Genomic DNA, 24,692 nt, shown 5'->3' on the forward strand with positions numbered 1-24,692 from the left:
ATATATATATATATATATATATATATATATATATATATATATATATATATATATATATATATATATATATATATATATATATATACACATTAACCAAATCCAACCCAACAGCAGATACGATAGATATCCTTTGGCTGCAAAGATAAACAGAAACACTTAATTAACAGGAAATCAGTCGAGTCTCAAAACAACGAAAGCACACAGAATTTCCACAAGACACGAAACTCTGACAAAAGGAGGGGACGGTGGCCTCTCCAAGATGGACGCCAACACAAGCAATGATTAAGAGTGGAGCCCCAGAAGGCAAATACACCGGCCTAGACGCCGAGAACAGTACTAAAGAAGCCACCGTTAGGGTCACTGTTCTCCTCCTAAGTCTACTGACTATGGTGTTCCTCAGGGTTCTGCCCTGTTACCATAAGAACACAAGAACATAATAACATAAAAAATAAGGGAAGCTGCAAGAAGGCATTAGGCTTACACGTGGCAGTTCCTGTATGAAATATACATATCTGTTTCCACCTATCATCCCCATCCATAAACCCGTCTAATCTTATCTTAAAGCTCCCTAATGTCTTAGCACTAACAATTTGATTACTGAGTCCGTTCCATTCGCCTACCACTGTATTTGAGAACCATTTTCTTATCTCTTTTTAAATCTAAATTTTTCAAGCTTGAACCTGTTATTTCTTGTTATGTCCTGGTTACTGATCCTAAGAATTTTGCTTACGCCCCCTTGTTATAACTCTTATACCACTTAAATACTTATATCCTTTATATACTTATATCCTTATATCCTTATATACTTTAACAGCTTCAATCTCTCCTCGTAAGGAGTACTCCTCATCCCCTGTATCCTTTTAGTCATTCTCCTTCGTACTGAATTCTAATAGATCTATATCTTTCCTATAATGTGGGGACCAGAACTGCACAGCGTAGTCTAGATGAGATCTGAGCAGCGCCAAATATAACTTTAATATTACTTTGGGCCTTCTACTTTTACCACTCCTAAAAGTTAATCGTAATACCCTATTTGCCCTGTTTCTGGCCTCTATGCATTGGTTTCCTAGACGGAGTTCAGAGCTAACTATAACTCCTAAATCTTTTTCGTAACCTGAACTTACCAGAGTTTCGTTGTTTATTGTGTACCTATTGTGTGGGTTTCCTCTACCTACGCTAAGTACTTTACATTTGTTGATCTTAAACTGCGTTTGCCTTCCGTCCATCCATTCATTCAATCTAAATCTGTCTGCAAGGGGATGGCATCCGATTCTGACCTAATTAATCTACCTATCTTCGTGTCATCTGCAGATTTACAAACATCACTACTAATTCCACTATCCAAGTCATTGATATATATTAAAAACAACAATGGACCTAATACTGATCCCTGTGGCATCCCACGAGTTACATGACCCCATTCGGATTTCGAGCCGTTTATTACAAGTCTCTGTCGCCTGTCGCTTAGCCATGACCTTATCCAGCCTAACACCTTCCCATATATTCCGTGTGCCGAAACCTTTCACAGGAGCCTCTGATGGGGTACCTTGTCAAACGTTTTACTAAAGTCCAGATATAGGATGTCATAACTATCATCATTATATGTTGCCTTGTACATTTTACTGTAAAAAATTAACAAGTTCGTCAGACAAGACTTCCCCTTCGTGAAGCCATGCTGTGATTGATTTATCAAGTTATGTATATCTAAATGTTTCTTAATGTTCTTCGCTATTATTGACTCCATTATTTTCTCTACAACAGAAGTTAAGCTGACATATCTATAATCAAACGTTAAAGTTTTATCTCCTTTCTTAGAGATGGGTATTACATTAGCCTGCCTCTACATTACTGGTGCTTCACCTGACTTAAGTGATATCCTAAAAACATAAATTATCGGTTCACTAATAACCTCTTTGCATTCCTTAAGTACTCTGGGATATATTTCATCTGGTCCTGGTGTCTTATATTTTTTTAGCCTATCTATCTCCTGTTCCACTATCTCCCTAGTTATGGAAATATCTGTCAGCTTCTCATTTTCATCTGCTCTACACATCCGTACACTATTTGGCATATCCTGCATGTTTTCCTGGGTGAAGACAGTTAAAAAATACTCATTCAGAATTTTACTAATCTCCTCCCCAGAACTAACCAGCTCCCCATCTGCTGCCTTTAATGGACCTACAGTATCCTTATTCTTCGTCCTGTATGATAAAATCCCTTGAGGTCCGTGTTCGCTTGTTGGCTACCTTTAATTCATAATCGCCCTTAGATATCCTCGTTAACCTCCTGACTGTTCTAATCAATTCATTATATTGTGGCCTTAAAACCTCTTCATCTGCCCTTATACTCTTATATGTACTCTTCCCCCTATATTGTGTTTTAATATCTTACCTCTGCTAAAGAAAAACTATCCACTGCATCTGACCTGCACAAGTGGTGGTCCACGCTGAAGTCAGTTGTCTTTGGTTTGCGACCATCTCTCCCTGCTCTGCTTTCTGATACTGGACAGCTGATCACAAGTCCAAAAGGCAAAGCTGATCTGCTGATGAAACACTTTGACTCCAAGCTCTGTCGAGCTCCAGCCCCCACCAGCGAGTTGCCTCCCGCCATGCCAGTCTTGACAAAACTGGCTTTTAGGTCTAAGGAAGTCATGAGACTACTTTTAGCACTCGACTCCCATGGCGGCACGGATCCGCTTGGGATGTTTCCTATGTTTCTGAAGGAAACAGCTGCAGTTCTTGCTCCCAAACTGAGTGCAGTCTTCAGACGCCTAATCCTGACCGGTAGTTTCCCCATGTGCTGGAGAAATGCGAACATCACAGCGATCCCTAAAGGCTCTCCATCATCTGATGCCAGCAACTATAGACCAATCTCTATCACGCCGTTACTTTCTAAGATCTTTGAACATGTTATTTCTGATCATCTCTCTCGTTACCTTGAACACTCTCATTTGATACCAGCTAATCAGTTTGCTTATCGGAAGAACCTAGGGACTACGGATGCGCTACTCACTATCTCTCATAAGATTCAGCAAGCTCTTGACTGTGGGCATGAAGCCAGGGTAGTCCAACTTGATTTCTCTGCAGCTTTTGACCGAGTCAACCATGCCGGTCTTCTCAGGAAGCTGCTATCTTTTGGTGTCGGTGGCCCGGTACTGTCCATCTTGACTCAATTTTTGACCCACCGCACCCACCGTGTGTGCGTTGATAGTTGCTACAGTGACTGGTACAGCGTCCACTCAGGTGTTCCCCAGGGTAGCGTACTGGGACCTCTGCTGTTCAATGTCTACACTTCCGATCTACTACAAATCACTAGCAATCCTATTTACGGATATGCAGATGATGTGACACTTGTTGCTACTGTTGAGTCACCGAATTCACGTTTTGATGTTAGTACATCCCTGAATGAGGATCTCAGACGTATATCTGACTGGTGTCGCACCTGGAACATGAAACTGAATGCATCAAAATCAAAATGCTTGTGTATTTCACGCTCTCGCACGCTAAATCCCCTTCACGGCCCTCTGCTTGTTGATGGCGCGCCTCTGACAATATGTGATGAGCTTGATATTTTGGGTGTCAGATTCGACTCAAAACTGTCTTTTGAACGGCACATCAGGCGTCTTGTCAGTTCTGCCTCGCAAAAGCTTGGCGTTGTGAGGAAGGCTTACCGGATTTTTGGTGACCAGTCTATCTCTGCCAGCTGCTTCCGGTGTTTTATTCTTCCACTGCTGGAGTATTGTGCTCCTGTGTGGTCTTCCGCAGCTGTGTCCCACCTCCGTCTCATTGACAGAGTTGTCTCCTCCGCTAGGTTCCTCTGTGGTGGCGAAGCAGCTTGGGATCTTGGTCACCGACGCAATGTCAGCAGTGTCTGCATGCTATATAAGATCCATGCCAACCAGCTTCACCCGCTGAATGCCTCCATCCCAAATGCATTTGTGCCCACCAGAAACACTCGACTTGCGTCAAATTCACATGCGCGCTGCTTACAGCAGGTTAGGTGTCACACCAGTCAGTTTCAGCGAAGCTTTGTTCCTTGTGCTGTAAGACTTTGGAACATGCTTGACGAGGGCACATGCACTGCGAGTGATGTGCAAAAATTCAAGTCTGCTTCGAACAAAATCTTGAAGAGTCTAGTCAATTAAACTCTGGTTGCTTTTGCAGCTATACCTGTGATAAATTATGTAACTATACCTGTGATTTTATACCATCAAGTTTTAAGTAGTTATACTACATTTACTCGTGTTGTCTGACATATATTAAATAAGTCAGAATTGTTGATTTTTTTTGTTGAATTTTTTTGTGAGTTTTAATAATTCTCAGTTCGTTGAGGCGTTCTTTATAATTGTTTAACCTATTTTCTCCTCCTGCTCTGATTTCATCCTACTATTGTGCTAATTGCTTTTCCTTTCTTCTTTCTACGGTCAAGGTGGGTGGGGGTTGTCATCTGGCAACTTATAGCGCTTGCGCTCGTCCCACTCTGCCTTCTCCGTTATGTTTAATAATAATAATAATAACCTGACCGTCATCATTCAGGGTAATTTTTCTGATCTTATTGCTCTATACGGGATGTGTGTTAACTCTCCTGTATGCAGTTTATCTACAAAATATTTATACAACTCATTTACATTTATTTCACCTAATCCCCTCATCTCGGCCCCTCCCATCCTCTCTACTCCCTCATCTAATCGTCTCGACCTCACCTCTCCCATCTCAGCATGACCTGACCCTCCAGCATACTCACACCTATCTCCTCTTCTCTCTCTCCTCCGCCCCTTCCGGACACATCTTCCTTCCTCTTGCTCTATACCCTCACACCTCACCTCACCTCTCTCATTCTGTCTTATCTCTCTCAACTCCATCCCGGACCTGACCTCACCTTGCATCCGTTGCCAGTCAACTCCTTGGAGGTACCTTTTTAATTCCTCAAATTCTGCTCTCCTAATGTGAGATATTTTACTAGTCTTTTTGCTTCTAAAAGTTTCTTCCCATTTTAATCTGTAATTTCCTAATGGTCACTGTTACCTAGCTGTCCTCCAAGCTCCGTGATTGGTTTCTCACTGTTAGTAAGAATTAAATCTATAATATTGTTCCCCCTTGTGGGTTCTACGACTACTAGTTTAAAAAAAAAATCCTGAATTATCTTCAGAGGAAATTGATCGTAGTGATGGAAAGGAGCTGGACGTAAGCGTGAAGTCCTTGATCACTGATCTTTGTCAATTGTATTGTTTCGCGAGCGATCGAAAGAAAGATCTAAAGTATAATCGATTAGGCATTTTTTTTTCCCACATGTACGTTCTTTCTTTAAATTTTAATTGACAGAATAATTTCCTATAAATATCTCATCCTTAGAATTTAATTTTATTTCGGAAAAAATCTGCGATTCCTACCCATGCCACAGACAATAGGGTTAACAGACAAGAGAAGAACAGTGATTAACTACCACAGCAAAAAATACAACACCCACAAAGGAAACCTTAGATAAAGTTAGAGAGAGAGATATAAATCATAGGATGGTAGTTTGGAAATCAAAGTTTTATGCAAGAGTCTATCAATTGCTTTTGATATCTCTAAGGGTGACTGAAATCCTTAAAAGAGGATAACCAGATGATTACCAATAGACGATATTCAAACTGGCGATCAGATAGAATGCTCTGATGTGGTATATCAGTGGTTCTCAGCCGGGGGAGGAGCAAGCACACGGCAAGAGGAGAAAATAATCACGGAAAATCACGGAAGAGATGCAGCAAAGACTATCTATCTATCTATCTATCTATCTATCTATCTATCTATCTATGGTGGCATAGTTGAGGAGGGAGTTCAGTCGCTGGCACAGCTTCCAAAAGGTTCATAATTCTTTTGGAAGATTATTAAAATTTTCCTGTTGAAGATAAAGAAATTTTATAGATCTAGTAAGACAAAACAATAAAGCATTAGTTTTAAGGATTTGAGCTGTCTCCCAGTTTAGTAGCAGATAGAATCCAGGCAAACTTTCAGCAAGAAGGAAAGGTAAATGCAGACAGACAGAGCTGGAAAGTTTGACAAGGGAAAATGGAAGAAAGGAGGCACATACTTTTGGAGAACAATAGCAGGGACCACATCAGTTTCATATGCTCTTCGAGGATTAAGGGCAGCGAGGACATAATCACACACACACACACAAAAAAAAAGAAAGAAAGAAAGAAAGAAAGAAAAAGAAAAAGAAAAAAAGTATATATATATATATATATATATATATATATATATATATATATATATATATATATATATATATATATATATATATATATATATATATATATATATATATATATATATGTATTTTTTTTTTCTTTCTTTCTTTCTTTCTTTCTTTTTTTGTATATATATATATATATATATATATATATATATATATATATATATATATATATATATATATATATATATATATATATATATATATATATATATATATATATATATATATATATATATATATATATATATATATATATATATATATATATATATATATATATATATATGATCACTCCAATTCTACCTCAGCATTCCCCTAAGCGGAAGTGACTGGCGGTTTGCCTATGCTAATTGGGGGGACCTAAGGAAGTATTTTGCTGATTTTCCATTTTGCTGATTCTCTCTTCAGTATCAGAGACCCGATCTTTCAAGATCTAGCTCTCCTCGTGACTTCTGGCATCTAGCCAAAAACATCTCCAATAACTTTGCTTCTTTTCCTCCTTTATTTCAAGCATATAGCACCACTGCTATCACATCTATCTTTAAAGCTGAATTCTTCGCTCATACCTTTGGTAATAATTCTATCTTGGACGCTTCAGGGCTTGTTCCTCCCTTTCCTCCACCCTCTGAATACTTTATGCTACCTATTAAAATTCTATTGTTGTTGCTTTACACATATCAAAAGCTTTTGATACAATCTGTCACAAAGCTTTGGTGTCTAAACTACCTTCCTACGGCTTCTATCATTCTCTCTATAACTTGATCTCAATTTTCCTTTCTGACCATTCTATTGCTGCTATGGTAGACGGTAACTGTTCTTCTCCCAAATCTATTAACAGTGGTGTTCCTCAGGGTTCTGTCCTGCCACCCACTCTCTCCCTATTATTCATCAATGATCTTCTAAACCAAACTTCTTGTCCTATCCATTCCTACGTTGATGGTACCACCATGCACTTTTTCCACTTCTTTTCATAGACGTCCATGCCTTCACGAAGAAAACAGTTCACGCAGGGAAGCCACACGAGCAGAGCAAACTTGATATTGTTCAGTGCCTTAAACGTTCTCAAAATGCCTCAAAATTTCTCACCCCCACCCAGCTGCTAACTCTGTACAAGGGTCTTATCCGTCCATGTATGGAGTATGCTTCACATATCTGGGGGATTCCGCTCATACCGCTTTTCTAGACATGGTGGAATCAAAAGTTTTTCGTTTCATCAACTCCTCTCCTCTAGCTGACTGTCTTCAGCCTCTTTCTCATAGGGGCAATATTCCATCTCTTGCTATCTTTCACCGCTATTTTCATACTAACTGCTCTTCTGATAATGCTATCTTCATGCCTCCCATCCTCCTACTGCTTCGCTGCACAAGACTTTCTTCTTTCTCTCACCCCTATTCTGTCCACCTCTCTAATGCTAGAGTCAACTAGCATTCTCAGTTATTTATCCCTTTCTCTGGTAAACTCTAGAACTTTCTACCTGCTTCTGTATTTCCACTTTCCTATGACTTGAATTCTTTCAAGAGAGAGGTTTCAAGGCACTTATCCTTCAATTTTTGACTACCGGTTTGGACTCTATTCAGGGACCAGCATGACCGGCCTTGGCCGGTGTCCCATCTCAAAAAAAAAAATAAAAAAAAAAAATAAATACAAAAAATAAAATAAATAAATAAATAAAATAAAATAATATATATATATATATATATATATATATATATATATATATATATATATATATATATATATATATATATATATATATATATATATATATATATATATATATATATATATAAGGAGGGACACCGGTCAAGGGCAACAAGAACCCAAACCTGATATGCCAATCCAAAACAGAAGTCCAAACCGGAATGAAAACACTAAGTAAAAGTTGTATAAAACTCAATATTACTTGGAACTTCACACACACAAAAAAAAAAAAAAAAAAAAAAACGCCGCAAACACAAACAAAATTATAAACTGTATCACAGAAACGAGTTTATAATTTTGGTGTTTGTGGTGTTTTTGGCTTTTGCGTGTAGTGTCATGTAATGTTGAACTTTATCGAACTTTTAGCGTTTACTGTTTTTTTTTTTTTTTAGCCTGAAGATGGCTGCAAAAAGAGGCGAAACGTAGCAAAAGCATGAAGTTAAAGAGAAAACTTCGGAGTTTCCCTGAAAAAAAACCAAGTTATCAAGAAGATTTTTGCACCATATATATATATATATATATATATATATATATATATATATATATATATATATATATATATATATATATATATATATATATATATATATATATATATATATATATATATATATATATATATATATATATATATATATATATATATATATATATATATATATATATATATATATATATATATATATATATATATATATATATATACTTCTTATGTGGCTTAGTGCAGGTCACAAATACTACGAACCCAGGCACCTGCTGGTCGTCTACAACTATCAAAACTCTGAGGCCACTAATCAGTGTAACCCACTGATCGTGAAGGGAGTATAAATACTCCGAGCTGGAGTTCTAGGGAACATACGGTATAGACGATGTACACACGTAGGGTGAGGGTAATACCTCATTGGACAAACCGCTCATAGTGATAGAACCACCGGCTGTTTAAGAGAAATATTACTCACTCTGGCCAGGCGATGGTATATTTACAGTCTTCCTCTGTCACATGACAAATAAATATGAGGGCGAATGCTCTCTCGTCTAATATCTGGTTTCTCCCAGATTTTGGCCTCTGGTAAGGCCTTACATGGTAAACAATAATAATGATGATAGGCATTATACTGCAAGCCCATCTTTAAATATACAGGAATATCCCAAGTCTACATTCTCTGAAATCTCCACGGTTACTACATTGAACAAAGTAAAAGGGTGGACCCGTGCCACCTGGGAGACGCAGTTGGAAGCAGCTGGAAGAATGAGAAAAACTGGAGGAGACGTCTCAGAACGCCCAACTAAAGAAGCTCTTCTAGCTAGAGATGAGATATAGAGTTTCCAGTTTAGTTTGTAAGTAAAGAACAGAACGAAGATGTTCGTTGTAGAAGAGGCGGGGGATAGTTGATTGTCATTGAAGAATATGGGACAGTTGTCTGGAAGGTTGTATTGAGTTGACAGATAGAGGAATTGAGTTTTTGAGGCAATGAACAATATTAAGTTTGCTCTGCCCCAGTCAGAAATTTTAGAGAGATCAGAGGTCAGGCGTTCTGTGGCTTCCCTGTGTGAACTGTTTACTTCCTGAAGGGTTGGACGTCTGCAACAAGACGTGGAAAAGTGCCGGGTGGTATCATCAGTGGATAGAGCAACAAATTTAGTTTTGTGGATCATTGATCAATAATAGAAAGAGAGTATGTGACAGGACAGAACCCTGAGGAACACCATTGTTAATAGATTTAGAAGAACAGTGACCGTCTACCACAGCAGCAATAGGACGATTAGAAAGGAAACTTGAGATGAAGTTACTTAGAGAAGGATAGAAGCCGTAGGAGGGTAGTCTGGAAATCAAAGCTTTGTGCCAGACTATCAAAGGCTTTTGATATGTTTAAGGCAACAGCAAAAGTTTCATCAAGATCTCTAAAAGAGACTCTGTAAAGAAAGCCAGAAGATCACTAGTGGGGCAGCCTTGACGGTACTCATACTGGCCATCTGATAGAAGGTTTTGAAGTGATGTATATTTACGAATCTTCCTGTTGAGAATAGGCTTAAAAAACTTTAGATAGGCAAGAAATTAAAGCAATAGGACGATAGTTTGAGGGATTAGAACCATTTTTAGGAACTGGCTGAATGTAGGAAAACTTCCACCAAGAAGGAAGGGTATTTGATTTTTTTTTTTTTTATATATATATGTAGGAGGGACATTGGCCAAGGGTAAAATCCAATAAAAAAAAAATGCCCACTGAGATGCCTGACCCCGAACAGGGTCCAAGGCGGCAGCCAAAAATTGAAGTATAAGTATCGTAAAACCTCCCTCTCAAAAGAACTCAAGTCATAGGAAGGTGACACAAGCAGGCAGAGTTTACCGGAGAGAGGGATGAATGATTGAGAATAATGGGTAGCTCTTGCATTAGAGAGGCGGACGGAATAGGAGTGAGAGAAAGAAGTCTTATGCAGTGAGGCCACGGGAGGAGGGGAGGCATGCAGTAAGCAAGATCAGAAGAGCAGTTAGCATGAAAATAACGTCAGAAGACAGCAAGAGATGCAACATTTCGGCAATGAGAAAAAGGCCGAAGACACTCGATTAGAAGAGAGGATTTGATAAGAAGAAAGGCCTTTAATTCTACCCTTTCTAGAATAGCTGTATGAGTGGAACCCCCCCTCTTCATTCATTTCAAATATATTCCATACATGGACGGAAAAGGCCCCTCTATAGAGTTAGCAGCTGGAAGGGTGAGAAAAACTGGCGGAGACGTCTCAGAACGACCAACTTTATAGAAGCTCTTTTAGCTAGAGATGAGATGTGGAGTTTCACTTTAGATTATAAGTAAAGACAGACTGAGGATGTTCACTGTAGAAGAGGGGAGACAGTTGATTGTCATTGAAAAATGGGGGATAGTTGTGACGAGTTGATAGATTGCGGAATTGAATTTTTGAGGCATTGAGCAGTAATAAGTTTTCTTTGCCCCAATCAGAAATTTTAAAGAGATCAGAAATCAGGCGTTCTGTGGCTTCCCTGCATGAACTATTTACTTCCTGTAGGGTAGGACGTCTAGAAAAGACATGGAAAAGTGCATGGTGGTATCATCAGTACAGGAGTGAATAGGACAAGAAGTTTAGTTTAGAAGATGATAGTTGAATAACAGGAAGAAAGTGGGTGACAAGACAGAATCCTGAGAAACACCACTGTTAATAGATTTAGAAGTGACCGTCTACCACAGCAGCAATATAACGGCCAGAAAGAAAACTTGAGATGAAATTACAGAGAGAAAGATAGAAGCCATCGGACGGTAGTATGTAAATCAAAGTTATGTGCCAGACTCTATCAAAAGTTTTTGATATATCTAAGGCAACTGGAAAAATTTCAACAAAATCTCTGAAAGAGGATGGCCAAAACTCAGTAAGGAAAGCTAGAAGGTCACCAGCAAACCTGCCTTCACAAAATCCATACTGGCGATCAGATGAAAGGTTGTGAAGTGATAGATCTTTAAGAATCTTCCTGATGAGAATAGATTAAAAAACTTTACATTGGCACGAAATGAAAGCAATAGGACGGTAATTTGAGGGTTTAGAACGGTTACCCTTTTTAGGAACAGGCTGAATGTACGTAAACTTCCAGCAAGAAGGAAAGGTAGATGTTGACGGACAGAGCTGAAAGAATTTGACTAGGCAAGATGCAAGCTCGGAGGCGCAGTTTTGGAGAACTATCCAATCAAGTCCATAAACCTTCCGAGGGTCGTCTGGCAAGATAAGTGATAGTTCGTCACGTTACAGTAGTGGCTTTGGTAATAGATTGGGGCGAGTAAGCTCTGTTGGTAACAAGTCTCCACCCAACCCTCGTCGGATACAGACTGGGAGTATGCAGCATAACAAAGCCGATGGCTTTGATTTTGTCCAATAGACAAGACCAAGAGAGTGAGGTCTAGGCAGTATTTGCTTGTGAGGGTAGAAAGACAGGAAGCACTGGTCCCTCGTCTGTTGATACCTCACCGTCCCCCCGTGAGGTCTGGTTTGGAATGGCGAATCTATTTTTGTGTAAGGGCACTGTCGAGATTGCTGGGGGTTGAGTACCCCTTTACTGTCTTGAGAGACGAAGCCGCACAACAGTCACTGTACTGAAATGTTACTAGGAGACGAGTAGCCTCAAGCATGCCTGTACATGTATGGTGCCGGGTAAATGGCGCCGTAGAAGGCTTCGCCACATATGCGTCACAAATATGGAGGTTGCTGATGTTCCTGACTCTGTAAGTTTTGTTACTAGCTGTAAGGCGAGGCGAGTGCCCTGGCGTTGGGCGCCCGCGTTTTCTGTAACTCCCGGGGTTAGTTGCAATAAGATAGGGTCACCACAAGAAGAGTGCAGAGATTGTGTTGAGGCCGCAGCGGAGGCAAAGTCCCCAAAGGACTGTCCCACTGCTGACGTGGGTTTGGGCGAGTCAGGGCTGGACTCGTCCTTGAGTCATGGTGGTGCAGAGCTACCACAAGAAGCATATGCCTTTGTTAGGAAGTGTTGGGTTTGGATTGTTTGTTTGATGGCTTGTCTAACCTGACGGAACCTCTTGGAGGCGGCGGTCAGGTGAGGCTGTCACCTGGAAGCTGTTGCTTCTGACGCGAGCGGGAAGACTCATAATTATGTTGTGGAGGTGGGGGTTTCCTCCCCTCTGGAGTATACCAGAGGTGGGGAGCAGGCTACTCCCTCACTGGGAGCAGACACGGTGGGTGTTTGCTCACGTAGTAAGCCACCCGTGTTGATAGCTTCTACTACAGCTGTCATTGTACCCAAGGAGAATCATGTCCCTCAAGGGATGTGTTTCTCCACTACTTACCGAGGCAGGAGTGGCCGGCAAGTAATTAGAGGATCGGGTAGTGTTTGCGGAGAACAGTATTTTCTATATCTGGTGGGGAGAGGACAGAGGTGTTAACCTTCAATTTGTGCCATCTGCAGTCAAGGAGGTACGAGTGTAGGTAGCACGTAGCAGCTTGGTGTTTGGTCGTTTTGGAGTGTGGTAGACTCGAGAGCAGTTGAAGCGATTTTGGTGGCCGGGTGATGCCACAGTTTTTGAGTGTAACCTTGTTAGTCAGGTTGGCAAACCTGATTACCTCCTGTCTGGGATCCCTCTCTTCCGTGTTATGTTGAGTGTTGTTTCCCCTTGCTTGGGGATTGTGCTATTAACTGGATCTCTCATTCCTGTGGTAGCTGTGATGATGGTGTAGTTCACGTGGGCGTTATGGCTCAGCGTCGAGAGGCAGTCTGCATGTGATGTGTTGCTTGCCGCTTGGGAACCACCCATAGCGTTGCTGAGGGCTTCGTTTGACCAAGTTGTTGTTAACTGTCAGGTGCTTGGCCGGAGTAGAGTAGTATGTGATGATGGTTGTCTTCCTTCTCGAAGCGACAAGGAATCGGGTATGATAAGTGATTGCACGCAGGAGTCGTTGATAGGACCAGGGGAGCTGGCACAGAGGCACGTTGGCCGGACTCATGTTGGAGCCGGAGTTTGTTGTGCTGTGATGGCCACGTGTGTTAGTTTGGCTTCATATGCGGGAATGGGTATGCTGTGTCCTAGATAGGAGCAACCGTTAGCTCGTTGGAGTGATTTCTTTGTCATCGAGTGGTTGGTGGGAGGAATACAGAGTGATAGTTTTGGAAAACAGAGCTGGTCGTGTCGCACCCGAGAAGTACTATTTTATTTGATTAAGAGCAGGCATGTGACTCCTTATTTTTGCTGAGAAAGTGGCACTTTTATTTTATTAATTTTATGGGTGTGACATGGCGGCTCTGAGGAGCCAGAAGCAGACAAGCTAAAGTGAAGTTGTGGGCATTATAGGTCCAGAGGTTAGAGTAGTGTGTTCTCCAATGAGGAGAGTTGAAGGGTAAATTTGTTCAACCAGGAAGTACATTGCCTGGTAATATTGCAATGATGTACCAATAGGCTACGATCCCTGGTGGGCGAGTTGAGTATGGCAACGGACCAGGGTTGTCACTGTTTGGTGACTCTTATATTTGTGCAATGTGGAGGAGAAAGTACAGAAGGAGTAGGCTGGGTAGTAGAAAGATCAGGAGAGGTGAGAGTAGGAGAAGTAGTGAAGAGAAAGGAAAGAGGTGGAGAAGGAAGAGAAAAGAAAAGTCACAGGAGAAGCCGGAGCAGCCATAATTCTAGGTGAAAAGTGATACAAAGGAGTAAACCCTTATACCAACGTACCCGAGGAGATCATACTTATTAGGTCCTGGTTGAAAGCCAGAGAGAGATCTCGAGGCAGGAGTAGGAGGAAGAGAAAACGGCGTGTGAGTATGAAGGGCCAAGGTGGAGAGTCTAGTGGTTCGTTTAGTTGGTCGACTTGGGTTACCCGTATCGCCCAATTCTCAACTGAACGCTCTCTTTTTGGGGCGCGGGTTCCCCGCTCTGGTGACTCGGGTTACCCAAACCAAGGATATGGTGCACTCTGTGCTCTGGTGACATCACAACAAAAATGGCCGCCCAGCCATACTTAATTGGTGTTATACTCGCTCATTTCTTGCAGATGACTACAATGCTGTTCGCATACATGCAATGACATGCACTAGTAAGTAAAGTACTGAGTCTTAAATATACAAAAGAATGAAAATAAAGGAAATGGGATGGCTAATGAATGATATTAGTTACGGATCTTTATCAAGAACCTCATCCCCGAAAACAGCAAATGCTTTGTAATACAAATCACGAAGTGGATAAGTGTCAACCACATGTTTACTGCTATAGAGTTGGGTAGAATGTTGCCGTTTCTATGCCAACGTCAATGATTTGTTTACAGTATCCCAGGAGACGCCCAAAACCGTTCAGGTGGGTAACTCCGGCGACTCGGATTAACCGAGACGCCCGAGTCACAGTAGTGATTGCAGCCCTGTTGTTTCCTGTTGTTATGATGAACGTTGATGTTAGTGTTGTAATATTCTCTGTTTTTGTATTTTATATGCGCCCCTGTTTAAGTATGATGTAAGTTGCTCTGACACTTGGGTGCGAGTAGTCATGTGCAGAGCCTTGAATTTGTTGCCTGTTAAAAAAAATCGTAAGTTTCCTTGTAACTTCCGAAATTTTTCTGTGGGGAGAGGACGTGTTATGAGTTGCGGAAATAGTAATAAGCGAATGAGAAAGAGATGTAAAGGGAGAAAAGGAAGAGAGAGCGAGACAGATGCCTGAGGCGCGATAATTGTTCGTCTCTCACGTGTTTCGAGCATATAGTTAGTCCCCCTCCATAATCAAATTTCTCTACTGTCTCTGACCCCCCCGTCTGCTAACTCACCTATATTATATAATTAAAGTTGCCTACAGAACCCACCCAGCCTTCGTAGTTCCCTCACAATGATTTCTGAAAGATAATAATCCTGTAGCTTGCCACTCGTAGTACAGTAAAAACCCTCTTAACCAGCATCAACGGGACCGCCGACATGCCGGATAATTGAATAGAAGTGAAATTAGGTCCACAATCACCACCCTACACTCACGCATCTTACCATAACAAAGATCAGCTGATCTTAATCTGCAGCTGATCTAATCAGCTGCTTAAGTGTAAGCACAACACGCTTCCTCTTTTCTACAACTTTAGGCATGATGAAGGCATCAGGCGATAAACAGTGCACACGCGGGACTGAGTCACTGAGTAAACACAGTGCAGTGGGCCGCAGGTGGCGCGAAGCAGTGCGCTCTGGTGGCGAGGGGACAAAGTATGCCTTGCGCGGGAATCTTAATCGATTTTATGAGTACACATTGATTTATTATTGATTTTAAGGCTCGGGGAAATATGTGCCGGATACTTGAAGCTGCCGGATACTCGAATGCCGGATGAGAGGGATTTTACTGTAGATGGAGAGCGAGACGGGTGCTGTGAGTCATTTCCACCTGTTCCTCTTCGTCTTCTAGCAGAGTGAGACTCTCCTCCGTCCCCACGCTAGTCGGATAGGAGCAAGCGAGCTGAGTGGACGTCGTAAAGCGAGGAGAGAGTACTGGCACGGTATAAAGCTATATTTATACAGGTTAGATGGCAATGACTAGTTATTATTGTGTATATATAAGCAGCAGCTTCACCCTTGTCAATTTAAGTAGGTAGCACCAGTCAAAAGGGGTTGACTGAGTGTAGGGTGCCAGTACCTCGTGGTGACAATAAGTCTCTTTGCTTGTCTCTGTTTGTTGTTTTGTGTTCAGTTTATAGTTGTTTGTGCTGTAAATGCTACCGGGTTTCAGTGTTCTGTTTGAGAGCTTTGGAGCCAGATGATCATAGTTTTTCTGCAGAACAGTAAAGTCTACTCCCTCTCCCATGTCATGGTATTGGCCCATCTATTAGGAGGCTGTAAAAGTTACTGGTCAGCAGAAAAAGGTAAGAGTCTGTGAGCGTGGGTGGTTTTTGGTCTCGAGAGGGCAGTATTTCTCATAGAAATTTAGAATCTTCATAGCTGTTTGTCACTTGCTGTAGCTGTGCTTCCTAGAACGTGCCTATATGATTCTTTTTCAGCAAGTGAGCAGTGTTTGGTGATTGTAGTGCTCCCTTACTTATAGAAAGTGAAACAGGTTGTTTAGCTCACCACAGGAGACCAGAAGGACCCAATGCAAATGATTTTAAGCCCTACACTGGACTACATAATTGGTAGTTTGGGGAGGTTGTCCAGAGATTGTGGCAACCATGATGGGGGCTGAGCCTGTTGTTGCGACAGTATAAAGGAGCCTGTAAAAACATATGTGGGTCCTGCAATAATCTACATATATATATATATATATATATATATATATATATATATATATATATATATATATATATATATATATATATATATATATATATATATATATATATGTTACAGTCAATACCTGAATCCAGACAATTTGTAAAGTGACTTATTTTTTCAGGCAATTTGTGAACTGCCTAACCTAACCTAACCTAACCTAACCTAACCTAACCTAACCTAACCTAACCTAACCTAACCTAACCAGGCAGTTCACAAATTGCCTGAAAAAATAAGTCACTTTACAAATTGTCTGGATTCAGGTATTGACTGTAACATATATATATATATATATATATATATATATATATATATATATATATATATATATATATATATATATATATATATATATATATATATATATATATATATATATATATATATATATATATATATATATATATATATATATATATATATATATATATATATATATATATATATATATATATATATATATATATATATATATATATATATATATATATATATATATATATATATATATATATATATATATATATATATATATATATATATATATATATATATATATATATATATATATATATATATATATATATATATATATATATATATATATATATATATATATATATATATATATATATATATATATATATATATATATATATATATATATATATATATATATATATATATATATATATATATATATATATATATATATATATATATATATATATATATATATATATATATATATATATATATATATATATATATATATATATATATATATATATATATATATATATATATATATATATATATATATATATATGTTACGCATAATGTGGACAATTGCCTAATGTGAACATTAGGCAGAAAATTGCCTAATGTGTACATCAAGCAAGTAGGTTGCGTAAAGTTTACAAATTGTTAACATTAGGCAAAAAATGCCTATTGTTCAAATTATGCAGCTCAATTTTGCCCAATGTGAATAAGGAAAACATAATTAATTAATGCAATATTAGTATAAGTAAAATAGGTCAATCGATCTCAGGGTTCAGTTGAGTCCAATCACAAATTTTTGCATGATCTGCCTGGGTGACAGCGCGAGTTGCATTTAATTTCTTTTCTTAGGCAGCTGCACCTTCCTGATGTACATTGAGTAGTACATTGACACTTTGTATAACCTTGCCCACCAGTGGCTCTTGCTGTTGCTGTTCTCATCGATAGGCAGATATCAGGAACCTCTTCAGACTTTATAAGGGTCTGTTTGATCCCACTTAGGTCAGCTGGTGTAAATTTTGTTCTAATAATAACCTAACCTAACCTAACCTAACCTAACCTAACCTAACCTAACCTAACCTAACCTAACTATAACAGACCCAAAGTTTCGAACAACATTCGAACAAAACTGTAGACACTGGTTTGTCATTCAATTCACATTAGGCAAAATACCCTTGCCTAATTTGAAAATCATGCCTAAAGTGGACATTAAGCAAGTAAGTTGCCTATTGTCAACATCGTGCAAACAAATTGCCTAATATGAAGATTAGGCAATTTCACTGCCTAATGTTCACATTAGGCAATTATCCACATTATGCGTGACATATATATATATATATATATATATATATATATATATATATATATATATATATATATATATATATATATATATATATATATATATATATATATATATATATATATATTATGTAGGGTATAAGTAGAAGGGGAATAAAAAGTGAAGAAAAGTAAGAATGATGAGAGAGAGAGAGAGAGAGAGAGAGAGAGAGAGAGAGAGAGAGAGAGAGAGAGAGAGAGAGAGAGAGAGAGGGCGAAAGTGGGGATGTCTGCTGCGCGATATATCTTTGCCTCACTCTCGCAGTTACATTAAAAGTTTATACTCTCCACCCAGTCTCTACCTTTATTCAATTTCAGTACTGGCCCTTTATTCTCTCCTGTTAAACCTCACAAAGTTTATGGCATAAGAGTTGCCCTTGATGAAAGTATAATCAGTATTCATCAGTCCTATTTTTTCAGTCACAAGAATTCTCAAAATGTATTGTGCCCACTAGTAACGTAGCGTGAGGCGGCAGGCGTGTGTTAGTGAGTGTATGTCACCCCTTCCCCCGTGAAATAGAGTGGAAGAACCTTGCTTTCCGCGCTTCCAGGTCAGTCACAGTCCATATCTTACGAGAGACGGACTTATCGTGGGAAGCAATATGTTAAGAGACTGGACGGGATGCAGCTAGACGGTCCAGTTGCTTTAAGCGGTATTTGAGTAACATACTGCAGTACGCCCCTACTTATATGTGTAGTATTTAGGTATCTCCATCAGTCTGCCTGCGAGTGCATATCCTTGCAAGGCACTCTGTGTATATTATGACATCACTCCTCGTCTCCTTGTGAGTCAAGTATCTGGTGATAGGTGATTGGTTAGGGACCCTACTGTTTGTTCTGTGGACAGTTTGTTGAGGTACACAGCGTTTTGTTATATGCTACAGCTTATCAACCTCCTGTAGGGTGTTTGGCCGCAGAGGCTGTGTAGTTGTATAGTGCATAGTTGTGTAGTGAAACCACTCCCTTCTCAGACCCTGTTGAAGCCTGCTGTCCAGGAGGCTATAAACGACACTACTCATTTGGAGGATATAATACTTCGATGAACATTGGGCTGGATTTGTCATTTGAGGGTGGCTGTCCAACGAGGTGTTATACCTCAACCTTTTAATTGTGTGTTCCTTGTGATTTTCTCTCCTTAGAACGTGGCGTGATTTGGAGTGATTTGGCAGATGTTGTTTTAATATTCCCTTGCCTGTGGCTTGGTGAAACAGACTGACAACTTCATTTGTGTAACCTGGTATTATGACCGTCTGTGTTCAGGGTGTAAGTCAAAAGAAAACTTTATAACCCATATTAAGCCCTGTACCAAGTAGTAACAGAAATTGGCGACATCACCAGGATAGCTGGAAGCTTCGTAAGCACGTGGGGTAGACTGTTGCTTGTTTATTTCGTTGTTTTTTTGTCTTCCCGCACTCAGTTTACGCCATGAAGGGCAAGGCTGGTAGCTGAGTTGACTCGTGACCCGAGTCTCTTGCTTCTGCCGACAGTGGCAATTAGTGTCAGAACACAGTCCTACAGGTAAAGCCCCCGGACGTGTAAGTCCTTCCCATAGTATTGGTGAATTTTCCCAGACAGAAGGCATGTATAAGGAAATTAAATTTAAGCTTGAGATAAGAAGAATGAAACTAGAGGCTGAGAGAGAAAGAAATCTTGAATAGAAAGCTGAAGCAGAGGCGAGGGGATTTGGGAAGCCAAGAGGCTTGAGACTGAGGAGATGGCGAGGTTATTGGAGGCTGAGAAGGAGGAGAAGGCGAGAATGTATGAGAGAGTAAAGGCTGAAAAGAACATCATAATATTTGAGTTGGAGAGGACTCGAATAGAAGTTAATTCAACTCATAGCTTGAGGAGAGATTAGCGGTGAAAGAAGATACAGTAGAGAAAAATGGTGTGGACTTTAAACTTAATCCCGGAGTTTGATGAGGAAAAAGGTGACTAAATGATTTCGGAGGTTTGAGAAGGCCTCAGTTTGATTGCCCTCAGGAGAGATGGGTTGGCCTTGTTGCCAATATGCTGAAGGGTAAGGCTCTTGAAGTCTGTGACAGGATGTCAGTAGAGGATTTGGAAGATTCTGAGGAATTTAAAGCTAACATCCTGAGAGCTTATGAGCTGCGGCTGGAGGCGTATAGGTTGCAGTTCCGTGGAGGGAAGAAAAAGCCTAGTGACTCCTACCTCGAGTTTGATCGATATCTCAAGATGACATTTGAAAAGTGGATTGCTAGCAAGCAGGCCATCTCCTACCGTGAGTTACAGGAGCTCATGGTGATGGAACAGTTCATTAATGTGGCCGAGGAGGAGTAAAGGCTGCTCCGAAAGAAGAGGTTTAAGACCTAGAAGGAGGTAGATGCGTGGACAGATGACCACGTGTTGGAGCACCGGCCAGTGCCTCATTGGATTGGTGATACGTCTGACCTGACGGAGCCTAGTAGCTCGGCCGGCGCCAGTTTGTCTGGGAGTCCACATTATAGTAGTGGCTTCAATAATAAGTCTGTGTGAGTAAGTCCTGTTGGAAATAAATCTCCACCCAGCCCTCACTTAGACCGGAAGCATGCAACACACCACCCCAAATACAGCATTCAGCCGATGTGTCACTATTGTAAAAATATTGCACACTTTAAATTTAACTGCCAAGAACTAGTAACAACTACAGCTTCCAAGACGCCGCAGAAGGCGATGCCTCTGATTGTGCTCTAGGGCTGGGACCAGAAGGGTAATGGAGTCCGGCCAGTATTTAGTTGTGAGGGTAAAAAGGAAAGGAGTGCTGCCCTCTCATCTATTGATAACTCACCGTCCTGCATGAGGTCTGGTTTGGACTGTTGTTGTCCATTCTTGTGTAGAGGCAATGTTGCAATTAATAGAATTGAATACCTTGTAACTAGTTTGAGAGACACAGCCGCACAAGAGTCACTGTGCAGGAATGTGACTGGGAGGCGGGTTGCCTCTTATAAGCCTGTATGGTGCCAAGGAATTGGCGCCATAGAAAATGTTGCACGGTGGAGATGAAGCTGTCGTGGCCGCTAGTGACCACAGAGGGGCGGTCGGCATGAGAGGAGGACCTGCCAGTGGCTGGCGCCGATTTCATTTTAAGGAATGACCTACTAGGTGAAATAGTTTGGGTATAGTTCCCATCCGCGGATTCCGACCTGAATGTGGAGCCTGCTGGTTTTGCTGACTCTGTTTGTTCTGTTACTAGCTATAAGGCGAAGTGAGCACCCCGACGTCGAGTGGTAGCGGGATCTACGACTCCTGGGATAGACTGGAATAAAGCAGGGCCACCACACAAGGAGGGCAGTATTTGTACTGATGCCACAGTAAGGGCAGGGAGCCCAGAGACCATTCAGAGTTGGACTCCTCTTTGAGTCAGTGTGCTGGGACTAACTGCAACAGCGCAGAGCCACCACAGAGGTCGCATGACTTAGATGGGAGTGTTCCCGAGGGTGAGGCTGGAGTGATGGGTCTGGATTGTTTGTTTGATGGTTTGCTTTACCCTACAGAGCCTCTTGGAGATGATGCTCAGGCAAAGTTGTCACCTGGAGTTGAGGATGTGGGCAATGGTACTCAGTTCGGACCTCAGTTGGTTGTGTGTGGTATGTTAAGGGTCGCTGCCGAGGACGGGAAGACTCCTTAGGCTGCGTTTACACCAAGCGAATCGAATCGATTCAATTCATGGAGAATCATCCCAATTCATGATTCGTCATGATTCGATACGTTAAATTCAATGGAATCGTTTACACCAAGCGAATCGAGTCAATTCAAATCATGGAGATTCATGGCGATTCAGAATCACTGATGCGCGCGGGCCCATTTTTTCATCAGTCAAGGCGAGTCAGCCGAGCAGGAAGCATCATGCATGTGGAACTCCTCATCAGTTTAGTGCAAGAACGACGTGCTATTTATGATCCTAGTGATCCTATGCACCGTAATCGTGATGTAATTGCTGCATTATGGACTGATATTGCTACAGAAATGAAATTGGTATTCTGCTTCTTGATGGAGGGTCCCATCAACTCAACCAACATCTTAATTTGTTCTGTGGTCATCCTAAAGAAGTCATAAAACTTCTCCGGATTATTGACCAAATCTGGGAACAAATGTCCAAAGCTCCTAAATTCAGGTCTTCTAGAATTTATTGGATGCACCCATATTCGTTGCCTCCGCCTCCGTCTACGCTTTCTCAGCCACAGCAACAATGCTATTTCTGCAACAGCAAAGACGTCCATACTCCTCGAAGGCTGCCTTGGTACTGAATGATGTGTTAATTAGATTCAGTCGGTTGGAACTATACCGATTCAAAATGACTCGAGTCAAATGATTCTCCATGAATTGAATCGATTCGATTCGCTTGGTGTAAACGCAGCCTAACTCTGTCGGGGAGGTGGGAGTTTTCTCCCCTGCGGAGTGTACCGGAGGCAGGGTGTAGGCTGCTCCCCTGCCAGGATCAGATATGATGGGTGTTTACTCATGTAGTGAGCTATCCGTGCTGACCGCTGCTGCTACAGCTGTCAGTGTACCTAAGGAGGATTCTGCCCCTCATATATGTGCTGAGCCACTACTTGCCAAAATCAAGAATGGATGGCGAGGAAGTATATGATTGGTCAGAATTTGTGGTGGGGTGATAGCAATAGTTTGTTTAGCCAGCGGAAAAAGGAGGACGGAGGTTTGATGCTGCACTGTGATGTGCCATCCACAGTTAAGGAGGCACGGATGGACATAACACGTAGCATGCCGTTTTGGAGTGACTCTGGAGCAGTTGAGGCGATTTTAGTGCTCGAGTGTGGCCACGATTGTTGGGTGTAACCGCGTGGGTCAGCTAGTAAGCCTGACGATCTCCAGCCTAGGGCCCCTCTTCCCTGTGTTATGTTCTGAGTAAAGCTACCGGTGGTATGTTGCTTACCGCTGGGGAAACACCCTGAATGTTGCTGGGGGCTTCGTTTGGGCGAGTTGCTGTTGCTGATTGCAAGATCCTGGGCCTGAGCAATGTAGTGTTTGAAGATGGATGCCGTCCTTGAAGCGACAAGGTATCAGTTTGAGGAGAGATGATTGCAAACGAGAGCAGTTGCTGGGACCAGTGATGTTGGCCCAGAGGCACGGTAGCCGAGCTCATGTTGGAGCTGGGGTTTGTTGTACTGTGTTGGCCATGTGCGTTAGTTTGTTCAGCCAGGAAGAACATTGTCTGGCAATGCCGTGGTGATACGTCTATTGGCTACGGTCCCTGGTAGGTTCCTTGGGTGTTGTAAGAATGTAGGGATATCGCTACTTGGTAGCTGATGTTTGTACGGTGTGGAGAAGATACAGAAAGAGTAGGCTGTGTAGCAGAGAGAGCAGGAGAGGTGAGGTTTAAGCAGTGAAGGTGGAGGACAGAGAAGACAATGAGGATGGAGGAAGAAAGAGAAGAGTCACAGTAGAAGATGGAGCAGCTGTAGCTGGTAGATGAAAATATATAATGAAATGACATCCTGCAGCAGTAAACCTGCACATCAATGTAGCCGGAGAGATCACAGGTCCTGGCGGAAAGCTATTCTGAGCATTTTGAATTTGAAGGACCAAATTGGAACCTAATAGTTTTATGTTTTGATGATTATTCATACTAGTGTTTTGTTAACCTTTGTTTTGTAATTCGTGACCGCCATGTTTGAATCTGATGTAATATGCTCCAGTTAGTTATGTGCTGAGTTTGAATTTGTTATGTCCTGAAAATTTTTGTTAGCTTTTGTATATCTCCCGAAAATTTTTGTTTATGAGAAGGCGTGTTATGTAGGGCGTAAGTAGTGGGGAAATAAGAAATGAGAAGTAAGAATGAAGAGAGAGAAAGAGAGGGCAAGAGCAGAAGTGGGGATATCTGCTTCGCGATGACTCTTTGCCTCGCTCTCAATTACATTAAAAGTTTTATATTCTCCACCCAGTCTTTATCCCTATTTAATTTCAGTACTTTCCCTTTAGTCCCTCCTGTTAAACCTCATGTAGTTTATAGCAGAAGAGATGCCCTTGACGAAGGAATAAGCAATATTCATCCAGGCCCCTTTTGTTCATTCACAAGAATTCTCGAAAAGTAATTGTTTTATAGAGCCCGTTAGTAGCTTAGCGCGAGTCGGCGGGCGTGTGTCTCAGCGTGTCACTCCTCTCCCCCACCGTTGTAGCAGAACAGGAGATCGTTTTACCTTGTCTTCCCATGGTTCCAGGTCAATCACAAAAACAGACGTATTGTGGTATACAGTGTGGTGTTCAGAGGAGACTGGGTAGGATATGGATAGACAGGGTTTAAGGACTTTAAGGGTATTTGAGCAATTTACAGCAGTAAACCCCTGCTTATATGTGTAGTCCATCCATCTGCCTGTGGGTGCATATCCTTGCAAGGCCCTCTGTGTATATTACAACGTGACTCGCTCGGTGACAGTGAGCGGTA

General features: G+C 41.0%; 1 protein-coding gene across 6 annotated transcripts in view; it reads right to left on the bottom strand.

Annotated features, from left to right (window-relative positions):
- Nucleotides 1-24,692, bottom strand: part of LOC135094046 (ankyrin-1-like) — a 131,247-nt gene that overhangs the window by 19,297 nt on the left and 87,258 nt on the right. The window lies entirely within an intron of this gene.

This window comes from Scylla paramamosain, chromosome 44 (genome assembly GCF_035594125.1).
Source record: "Scylla paramamosain isolate STU-SP2022 chromosome 44, ASM3559412v1, whole genome shotgun sequence".
NCBI classification, from domain to species: Eukaryota; Metazoa; Arthropoda; class Malacostraca; order Decapoda; family Portunidae; genus Scylla; species Scylla paramamosain.